The sequence below is a fragment of the Procambarus clarkii genome, chromosome 10 (assembly GCF_040958095.1).
Source record: "Procambarus clarkii isolate CNS0578487 chromosome 10, FALCON_Pclarkii_2.0, whole genome shotgun sequence".
NCBI lineage: Eukaryota > Metazoa > Arthropoda > Malacostraca > Decapoda > Cambaridae > Procambarus > Procambarus clarkii.
The window spans coordinates 32,379,226-32,391,835 of NC_091159.1; positions in this window are offsets into that span (position 1 = coordinate 32,379,226).

The following is a 12,610-nucleotide window of genomic DNA, read 5'->3' on the forward strand; positions in this document are numbered from 1 at the left end:
TCCTCTGATTTTTGTCTGTAGGGATAACGTTTCTATTAACAATATCTTTCAGGACCCTTTCCTCCGTTTTATGAGCTGTGGAAAAGAAGTTCCTGTAAAATAGTTTAATAGGGGTTATAGGTGTTGTGTTAGTTGTCTCTTCAGAGGTTGCATGGCGTTTCACTTTCCTTCTTATGATGTCTTCGACGAAACCATTGGAGAAGCCGTTGTTGACTAGGACCTGCCTTACCCTACAGAGTTCTTCGTCGACTTGCTTCCATTCTGAGCTGTGGCTGAGAGCACGGTCGACATATGCGTTAACAACACTCCTCTTGTACCTGTCTGGGCAGTCGCTGTTGGCATTTAGGCACATTCCTATGTTCGTTTCCTTAGTGTAGACTGCAGTGTGGAAACCTCCGCTCTTTTCCATGACTGTTACATCTAGAAAGGGCAGCTTCCCATCCTTTTCCATCTCGTAAGTGAAACGCATCACGGAACTCTGCTCAAATGCCTCCTTCAGCTCCTGCAGATGTCTGACATCAGGTACCTGTGTAAAAATGTCGTCAACATACCTGCAGTATATGGCCGGTTTCAAGTTCATGTCGACTAAGACTTTTTGCTCGATGGTACCCATGTAGAAGTTTGCAAACAGGACACCTAGGGGAGAACCCATGGCGACCCCATCTACTTGCTTATACATGTGCCCATCCGGGCTCAAGAAGGGTGCCTCTTTAGTACAAGCTTGGAGTAGTTTCCTCAGAATATTTTCTGGTATGTCAAGATTAGTACAGGCTGGATCACGATACACTCTGTCGGCTATCATCCCGATTGTCTCGTCCACAGGTACGTTGGTAAACAGCGATTCTACGTCCAACGAGGCTCTTATCCCTGTGGCCCGTGTGCCCCGCAGTAAGTCAACAAATTCCTTTGGAGACTTTAGGCTGAAGTCTTCACTTCAGCCAATCATTAGCCAGATACCCACACCCACGCACAGACTGGCGAAGCGACTCAACGGCCTGCTGACTCCTTACGTTCCCTGCGCCTTCAGCCTAAAGTCTCCAAAGGAATTTGTTGACTTACTGCGGGGCACACGGGCCACAGGGATAAGAGCCTCGTTGGACGTACAATCGCTGTTTACCAACGTACCTGTGGACGAGACAATCGGGATGATAGCCGACAGAGTGTATCGTGATCCAGCCTGTACTAATCTTGACATACCAGAAAATATTCTGAGGAAACTACTCCAAGCTTGTACTAAAGAGGCACCCTTCTTGAGCCCGGATGGGCACATGTATAAGCAAGTAGATGGGGTCGCCATGGGTTCTCCCCTAGGTGTCCTGTTTGCAAACTTCTACATGGGTACCATCGAGCAAAAAGTCTTATTCGACATGAACTTGAAACCGGCCATATACTGCAGGTATGTTGACGACATTTTTACACAGGTACCTGATGTCAGACATCTGCAGGAGCTGAAGGAGGCATTTGAGCAGAGTTCCGTGCTGCGTTTCACTTACGAGGTGGAAAAGGATGGGAAGCTGCCCTTTCTAGATGTAACAGTCATGGAAAAGAGCGGAGGTTTCCACACTGCAGTCTACACGAAGGAAACGAACATAGGAATGTGCCTAAATGCCAACAGCGACTGCCCAGACAGGTACAAGAGGAGTGTTGTTAACGCATATGTCGACCGTGCTCTCAGCCACAGCTCAGAATGGAAGCAAGTCGACGAAGAACTCTGTAGGGTAAGGCAGGTCCTAGTCAACAACGGCTTCTCCAATGGTTTCGTCGAAGACATCATAAGAAGGAAAGTGAAACGCCATGCAACCTCTGAAGAGACAACTAACACAACACCTATACCCCCTATGAAACTATTTTACAGGAACTTCTTTTCCACAGCTCATAAAACGGAGGAAAGGGTCCTGAAAGATATATTTAATAGAAACGTTATCCCTACAGACAAAAATCAGAGGATACAACTGAAGATTTACTATAAAACCAGAAAAACGGCCAGCCTACTCATGAGAAACTCTCCAGACACAAAACAGAACGCTTTAAAAGAGACTAACGTCGTCTATGCCTTCAAATGCCCTCTTGGGGACTGTAAGCTCAAAAAAAAACAGTATATAGGCAAGACAACAACATCTCTTTCTAGGCGTTTAACGATGCATAAGCAACAGGGCTCCATTAAGGAACATGTAATCTCTTCCCACAACCAAACCATCGCCAGAGAAATCCTAGTAAACAACACAGAAATCATCGATAGATACAGCGATAGCAGGCGGCTTGACGTTTGCGAGGCACTACACATCAAGAAGTCAACACCAGCAATCAACAGCCAATTAATGCACAATTATATTCTACCCACCTCAAGACTCCGCTCCAATATAGAAGCATCAAGAAATATGAACCAATAGGCTTTCTACAAACACTTCTATTCAATACCCATTGTTTCGTGTTCTGTCTTGTCTTGATGAAATTAATACCCTATTAATGCCACCTCTTGTTCTGTCTTGTGTTGATGAAATTAATACCCTATTAATGCCACCTCACCCCATCCACCTCACTCAAATGTAGATATAAAATCGGAGATGCGTAAGTTCTATTCAGTTGTGTATTTGTAAACTAAAGTCTTTGAAAATGTAATAAGTTTTGCGAAACGCGCTCGTGTTGCGTCAGACTAGAAATAAAAATGAATTTTGGAGAATTGATTTTTGATTTACCTCCAACAGTGAAAAGAAATGTACGAAAGATTGAGAAAATTCGTGTTAGAATTATTAATCTTACTTTTTCGGTCATATTTAATAATATATAAACATATATATATATATATATATATATATATATATATATATATATATATATATATATATATATATATATATATATGTATGTGAGTGAGAAACTACAAGGTCTCCTCTGAATACTTTTTATTTTCTTCTCCGAGGCTATGGGTCCCCACATTGGCACCAGAGGTGGTACCCTCACTAAATTAAAGTATATATATATATATATATATATATATATATATATATATATATATATATATATATATATATATATATATATATATATATATATATATATGAGAACAAGCCTGAATGGTCCCCAGGACAATATGCAACTGAAAACTCACACCCCAGAAGTGACTCGAATGCTTGTTCGCATTTGTGTTCCACACGTGTGCCTCAAAGAATGAGGTGATTTGGTAAAATGCTATGCCCAAGATTACTAACCGAGTGCTGGCGGTGGGGTGGTTCAAATAGCTTAGGCTATCACCTCATTATATCCGGTCGTGATGGTCAGGTGGATTAAGGCGTCTTGTACATACCAGTTGCATTGCTCCTGGGAGTATGGGTTCGAGTCACTTCTGGGGTGTGAGTTTTCAGTTGCATATTGTCCTGGGGACCATTCAGTCTTGTTCGCATGTGTGTTCCTCACGTGTGCCTCAAAGAATGAGGTGATTTGGTAAAATGCTATGCCCAAGATTACTATCCGAGTGCCGGCGGTGGGATGGTTCAAATAGCTTAGGCTATCACCTCATTATGTCTGGTCGTGATGGTCAAGTGGATTAAGGCGTCTTGTACATACCAGTAGCGTTGCTCCTGGGAGTATGGGTTCGAGTCACTTCTGGGGTGTGAGTTTTCAGTTATATATATATATATATATATATATATATATATATATATATATATATATATATATATATATATATATATATATATATATATATATATATTTATATATATATATATATATATATATATATATATATATATATATATATATATATATATATTGTTATTTATGTTATTATTGCTATCTATTGTTATTATTCTTGTTTTTATTGCTATTATTGATGTTTATATTCCTATTACAGTCGTATTTCATATTAATATTCACAACCCGTGTGCCAGAGCGCCACGGCTCCCACAATTTCTTGAAGTTGTCGTGGATAAAAATAAAAAGAGATCCGTCATGGTCCTCAAAGAGCTTACAAGCTGCAGAGAAATTCATTTAATTTTTAACTCGAAATTTCAAAACTTTGTGTTTCTTGTCTCCAGCTTCAGGAAATTTAAGTTTTAAACAATTTCCTTCTCTGGTGTGAGGCTATTTATTTTCTTTGTGATTCTTCTTTGTCTCTGTCTCCTTGTCTGTCTGTCTGTTTGTCTGTCAGATGTTGTTTTCAAGTTGATCTATGTTTCCATGTTGATTTCAATGCCACACCATAACGTTGAGTGCTGTATTACTGTACAACCACACCAAAGAGCTGAGTGCTGTAGCATTGTACCACCACATAGAAAAGCTGAATTCTGTACCATTGTACCACCACACCACAGAGCTGAGTGCTGTACAACCACACCACAGAGCTGAGTGCTGTATCACTGTACCACCACACAGCAAAGCTCAATGCTGTACCATTGTACCACCACACCACAGCGCTGAGTGCTGTACCACCACACCACAAAGCTGAGTGGTGTACCATTGTACCACCACACCACAAAGCTGAATGGTGTACCATTGTACCACCACACCACAAAGCTGAGTGGTGTACCATTGTACCACCGCACCACAAAGCTGAGTGCTGTACCATTGTACCACCACACCACAAAGCTGAGTGGTGTACCATTGTACCACCACACCACAAAGCTGAGTGGTGTACCATTGTACCACCGCACAACAAAAGCAAGGGAGAGAGTTTATCAACTCATTCAGCCCCTGCTCGGGTTTCGTGTTCAAATATTTCATCTAGTCCAGGTTTAGGCCACGGAGCATACAATATCAAATTGTGTGATGTGGTGGTACACTACTGAGCTTTGTGGTGTGATGGTACACTACTGAGCTTTGTGGCGTGATGGTACACTACTGTGCTTTGTGGTGTGATGGTACACTACTGAGCTTTGTGGCGTGATGGTACACTACTGAGCTTTGTGGCGTGATGGTACACTACTGTGCTTTGTGGCGTGATGGTACACTACTGTGCTTTGTGGCGTGATGGTACACTACTGTGCTTTGTGGCGTGATGGTACACTACTGAGCTTTGTGGCGTGATGGTACACTACTGAGCTTTGTGGCGTGATGGTACACTACTGAGCTTTGTGGCGTGATGGTACACTACTCAGCTTTGTGGCGTGAGGGTACACTACTGAGCTTTGTGGCGTGATGGTACACTACTGAGCTTTGTCGCGTGATGGTACACCACTCAGCTTTGTGGTGTGATGGTACACTACTGAGCTTTTCTTGAGGTTATCTTGAGATGATTTCGGGGCTTTAGTGTCCCCGCGGCCCGGTCCTCGACCAGGCCTCCACCCCCAGGAAGCAGCCCGTGACAGCTGACTAACACCCAAGTACCTATTTTACTGCTAGGTAACAGGGGCATAGGGTGAAAGAAACTCTGCCCATCGTTTCTCGCCGGCGCCCGGGATTGAACCCGGGACCACAGGATCACAAGTCCAGTGTGCTGTCCGCTCGGCCGACCGGCTCCTTTGTGGTGTGATGGTACGCTACTGAACTTTGCATCACGCGAGCTGAGGTTCTAGTATCAGATAGGGTTCTTGGGATATTCAAGTATATATATATATATATATATATATATATATATATATATATATATATATATATATATATATATATATATATATATATATATATATATATAGGCAGTCCTCCAATGGCTGGTGTCAATGCCTAGTCACACTTACAAAAAAAAGATAGACTGCTTGCCTGTTTATCTGTGGTAAAGTAAGGGAAGAAACGCAAAACACATAGTATGAACAATGAAACTTTAATTAATATAGAAAACAAATTATAAACAAAGACAATCCCTTGGCAATGTACAGTGCAAACTAACAAGTCAAAAACATATAACATAAATGAATAATAGGGATGAAGTTACTCTACAATAATATAAATACAAGGTGAAAATAATCAGGTGCTGAGAATATGGCGCTAGCTGAGAAACATCCACCTGATACACACCGTATATCAGTTAGTTGTTCACTGCTTGAGAGCACAAGGATATTCTGACTGCAATGGCTGGTTCAAGCCCAGACATCGACTCAGGTAGAGGGCGCTGAGGTGCAGAAGTGCAGGTGTGCAGTCGGCGAGTCTCCAATCAGGAGCAGGCAGGCTGGGAAGGGTAGTTGGCTGGTTGATGACGAGCCGGCGTGGAGGGAGTGTGGAGTAGGGGGTGAGTCTTGGGTACGTTTGCCTCCTGGTCAAAACGTTTTGTGCTACTAGTATACGAATCTTGAAGGTAGCATCTTATTCTTGTATAATATACGTAACTTGATGTAGAGAAGAGCAGGCTCAATCTCTCTTGAAAGAGATTTTCGTCACAATATATATATTTGTCTGTAAGAGCAACAGACATGCTATACTAAATATGTTACAATTCCATTTCAATGTTTCTGATTGCATTGAATTTTCATAGATTTTGATTTATTTTCATTTTTATTTAACTATTTTGTGTGAATTGCGTTTGAATTGAACTGTGTTGTTTACCATACTGTTCATTTCGTGAGTATAGTTTTTTTTTTTAATATTTTCATATATTTTTTTTTAAACGTGGTTAAACGTGACACATTAGGTTATCACGTTAATCATTGAGTTAAATGAATCTTTAAATCTTTATTTCAAGGCGTTTCTTCGACATATAATTGTTGACAGGATACCTGTAAGGTATTGTAAGCACTCTGGCCGTGGATTTCGTTCTGCTGTTAGTCCCTCTGACGACAGTGCTGGTTTTTGTGCAGATTTGCGCATATTTTATATTTCCGGTGTCTGGGAATATGCGTTTTGTCCCATTTGTTCATAGATAAAATCATGCACCAAAGAGAAAACTCTTGAAAGCACGAGAACAGGCTCAAAGATCCAGAGAAGATATGGTAACTATTACTAAATACCGAGATATATAATTTGAACAACTCATTCTATTCGAGTGAAGCCTGAGAATTACTGAGGCTCACTTTGAGACCTAAATAAGCAAAAGGGATATAAAGAGGAACTCCTTGATTCTATGAGTACCGAGCACGTGAAAGATATTGAAGATAGATGTTACCGAAGACAGTTCAAACCAGTATTTACAGTGTAGATTCGACAGAAACGTAGGCAACTGCCATAGGCTACATCACATACACCAGAGATATCAGCCCCGTTAAAGAAAAATCTACCTTTCGCTTGAAACTATCAACAACCCTATTCACATATATTTACCCATTATATTTTTATCTATACTTATATATGAAAGAGTTTGGGTGGATATAAATACAAGTTGATGAGTATGGGCCATCCGCAGTCCGTTATTCACTTTGTATCATCTTTACTTCGTGTTTTAATTCCTGGGATTAACTTTGTTAACTTTCATTGTATCATGGACACACACACACACACACACACACACACACACACACACACACACACACACACACACACACACACACACACACACACACACACACACATACACACACACACACACGTAAAAAGTAATATGCCATTGGGCCAAAACAACCAAACTCTAGAAACACAATTGTCGTGTATTTTTGGGACGGTCATTGTGTTAGGAGGACAAACAAAAGCTTCAGTATACAGCAGAGCCAACACACTAAACTTTTTAATATTGTTGTTTGTTGACGGCAGATAATCACTCAACACCCAACTTCACATGACCTGCATGACATGTGAAGCCTTTAGAGGTCAATGTGTTTGTTGTAAATCTGAATGTATATATGTTCGTTTGTATGTGTGTGTATATTTTGATACTTAGGGAATTCAAATTACTGGGATGTTGACTGGGTAATACACGTACAACAAATCTAGCAGACAATCACTTTTCAGTCTGCATATCCCGGAGCAGACGAGAGAAGCAGACGAGACTCGAGCAGGAACACAACACCTTGTGGTTACCCAAAATTAGGACAAACCAAAGCCGGATCATATCAATATAAACGAAAACAGTAGAATCACATTGATGCAGAAGGGGAATATTCTTATGGAAATCAACAAGAAGATCTCGTCAAGATGTTCCGTGAGATCCGCTAAACACAACAAACACTATATATTAATACAAAATATAGTAATTAGAAATATAGTGTGGTTAGGTCACTACTTAAGTGAAAACCGAGGTTAGGAGACTTCAAGCAGCCAGAAGTAACATTCAACGATATAAACGTCCTTAAAGATAATGATAACTGGAGACACTAGAGGCAACTTAAGCAGTTGGAGTAGATCTGAATTTAAAATGGCTGATAAAGAAAGCTGCTATGAAGCTTAGTTTCTCATTTTGTGCTTCAATTAATTTATGAAGATATTTTGGATATCTGGAAGGGCAAATATAGTCCTAATATTGAGAGAAGGAGGGGGGGGGGGAGGGGATGACAATAATCAATATAATACAAACTAATATTACTGAAATGCTATACTGGAAAGATGACCAAATCACACATTAGAAAATGAGCTCACCGGTCGGGAGCCGGTCGGCCGAGCGGACAGCACGCTGGACTTGTGATCCTGTGGTCCTGGGTTCGATCCCAGGCGCCGGCGAGAAACAATGGGCAAAGTTTCTTTCACCCTATGCCCCTGTTACCTAGCAGTAAAATAGGTACCTGGGTGTTAGTCAGCTGTCACGGGCTGCTTCCTGGGGGTGGAGGCCTGGTCGAGGACCGGGCCGCGGGGACACTAAAAAAAGCCCCGAAATCATCTCAAGATAACCTCAAGATACACCGACGTTTTGGTCTGTCATGAAACTTTATCGAGTCGTGTAATGACGACCGAAACGTCGTCGTTTCCTCATTTTCTTATGTGTTGTTTAGTTATCATATCTTCAGCCACTTTATTGTGACTCACCATCTGCACATGAGCTCTAATAGTGAATTACTTGAGTAAGTAATCAGAAACAGAGCCTCTGTTTGGAGCCTCTAAATGGATATACTCCATAAATGTAACAATACCATGTAACCTCCGAAGGCCTATTGACCTATCCGACAAAGCTACTATTTATATACACCCAAATTCAGTCTTATCTATGTCTAACTTACGCTTCAAACAATCAAGCAATACCACGTCAATTATGTTACCCTAATTTATTATAGAAATCGCCTCTCCTGTATGAAATCCAGTATTTACCCAGGACTTTCTTGCCTAAACTTATCGAATGTATATCCATTGTTTCGTGTTCTCTTTTTATTCATTTATGAGAGCTATTAAACTGCCAACGGATCACAGTCATGCAATGTAAACTATAACTCTCTGAAGACAGTAATTAATCACAATAAAGACAGGAGGAGATGTAAGGATGGGAAAGCTGAATTGTATTCGGGTTCTCAAAAATGGCAAAAATATTCCTCACAAAAGCTGCTATTTTGTGAAGGATATTATGTGGTAGATCTCTCTGTTGAGTCAGAATGATGTAATAAGAAAGTTTCCCTAGAAGACTCTATTCGAATTCCTTTGCTGTTCTTACATATTATATATATATATATATATATATATATATATATATATATATATATATATATATATATATATATATATATTACCTCAAATTCATTCATATATATATATATTGTGACGATAATCTCTTTCAAGAGAGATTGAGCCTGCTCTTCCCTACATAATTACGTCAGAATACAAAATACTATATAGAAGATACGTTCACCAAGTATCGCTAAACGTTTTGCCCAGAGAGCAAATCGTACCCTGCACACACCTGGCCACCGCCGTAACCAGCAAACTGCTTATCCTCTGCCTACCTGTTGCTGATTGGCTGGTGTCTCGTCGCACCTGCCCTCCGCCACCACCACAAGTCGACGTCTGAGCTTCAGTGCGCCAGTCTCGTCAGAATATCTCTGTGCTCCATGCAGTTGACATTTCTCGCTGGTAGACTAAGCCTTGGCTTTCGTGTACTAAGGGAGGTGGCAGCTTGAAGCCAGTATTCCGGCACTCATATTTTATTTTGCTATCACTGTAACTTACTTGTCTTAGCGTAACTTTTCATTTGCCAGTGATTATTCATCTTATTTTGTTTGTTGACTTATCCTGCATATTTTATGAGATTACCTTTATTCATGTCTTGTTTTCTAGAGTAATTAAAATTTCATTGTTTATATACTTGTGTTTTGTGTGTCTTCCCATTACCTTACCACAGACGAAAGGACAAACTTTTCTCTTTTTTTTTGTGATGTGACGAGGACCTGCCCCCAGCTTTTGAAACAGCCGAACACCAACGCTTTACCGTCACAATATATATATATATATATATATATATATATATATATATATATATATATATATATATATATATATATATATATATATATATATATATATATCGTACCTAGTAGCCAGAATGCACTTCTCAGCCTACTATGCAAGGCCCGATTTGCCAAGTAAGATAAGTTTTCATGAATTAATTGTTTTTCGTCTACCTAACCTACCTAACCTAACCTAACTTTTTCGGCTACCTAACCTAACCTAACCTATAAAGATAGGTTAGGTTAGGTTAGGTAAGGTTGGTTAGGTTCGGTCACATATCTACGTTAATTTTAACTCCAATAAAAAAAAATTGACCTCATTCATAATGAAATGGGTAGCTTTATCATTTCATAAGAAAAAAATTAAAGAAAATATATTATTTCAGGAAAACTTGGCTTATTAGGCAAATCGGGCCTTGCATAGTAGGCCAAAAAGTGCGTTCTGGCTACTAGGTACGACATATATATATATATATATATATATATATATATATATATATATATATATATATATATATATATATATATATATATATATATATATTACCTCAAATTCATTCATATATATATATATAAAAACAAGACTCCAGTGGTTATAATTAAAGAACATATGCCAAAGACGCACAAACAGGTTAATATCGTCAGCATTTTGAAAGTTTGGGAACATAAGATCTGCTTTTAGCCCAGTTTTCAATATTTACTTTCCCACTTGCGTCTCGCTTCTTTTCACCTCCTTTCTTCCTTAGTTTCAACTTTGTGATGTAAAAAATTTTATCACTTTCAACAGCATATGTAACTGGTGTTAAATGTTTGGATCATATCAACATTAAAACCGATTCAGCTCCAGTACTCAACCCTATGTCACGTCAGCGCAAGAAAACATTGCACCGGTATGAACCCAGCACATCACATAGCCCAAGATGTTTGCAACAAGACCGGTGTCTGTAAAAGAGAAATAAGCTACGAGGACCTATCAAATGAACTCAGTCTTGCATCGATAAAGCAGATCAGGCGAAGAGAGAGAGAGAGTATGATCACTACTCACAAAATACTGAAAGGAATAGACAATTGGGACAGCGTCTCGAAAAAAACAATATGACATAAATGACAGCTGGAAACGCAAATGAGTCTCAGAAATGTATGATAAAACTCTTACCCAGGACGAGTGGAGCAGGTTGGATCCACTGTAACAAGATGTCGTTCAAGTAGGTCAGTTTATAATTAACACAGCAGACAAGACGAGACCTTTAAATGTCAAGTTAAAAAAAAAAGGCACAATAAGGAAAGGTTTAAGTTTCCTGAAGTCAAACGCAGTAATCACACTCTCACAAAACACTTGTCTTCATACTTTTAAATGGAGGTGAGTAAAGTCAGACACTGAAAAAACGCAGAACAAGACCTCTCAGTGCAATTAGTTTATGTAAAGGTAGCCGACACCTTAAGTAAGTGCTCAGGGGAACCTGGGAAATTACTGTTGGTGCCGGGACGACGGCAGAGTCATGGTGCCCAATTATGGTACTGAAGGAGGACGGAAATGGTGTGCTTAGTGGGCATGGAGATGGGAAATTCTCTGTCTTTCTGGTCATTGTATTTTTCTCACTCCTCGCTCGCATCTCTCTCACTGACTCTTAACCTCTCCCACTCCTTCATATATCTCTCTCCCCTTCTTTTCGAGAGCAAAACTTTCAACATTAATATTGGCTTCACATCAACACATATAACATGTATGATCAATCTAAACTAATTGGAATCCTACAAGTATTTCAACATATAGAAAGAACAAAATGTATGATAAATAATAGATGAAAGAATAATAAAGTCAAAAACCGAATTATAAAAGACTAACCACTGATATTCCTAAAATATGAAACAAACACTAACATTTGTAAAGACCCTCTGCAGGTACAGTACAATACTGATCGGCCTAAGTAAAGTCATCCGGAACAAAAGCCACATCTACGTTGCTGAAAATTTAGAAATCCAACCGACAGATCTGATAATGAAGTTTCGATCCGTCTAGGATCATTTTCTAGTCGGTATAGTATTTATCGAGCAAGCGGTAAGCTAGTATGAATATGTGGAGATCTTCACTAAACATTTTCTTCATCATTGTACACTCCACAAAGCTATCATCTCAAAATCCATCTTCAATAAACGCTACCTTCATGACCGTAGCCTAAAAGTTGCTCGATTTAAGAGATGGGGCCTACAATTAACTATATCACAATTAACTACAATATCAACATTGTCTCCTGACCCAATCCGGGTTTTAGTTCTGTGTTCATACGTATCAACAATGTAAATTCTAGGTATGAGGAGATTGAAAGGGTAGAGAGTGTAGAGAGAGAGAGAGATTGAAACTATAGGAAGCGGATTGAAAAGTA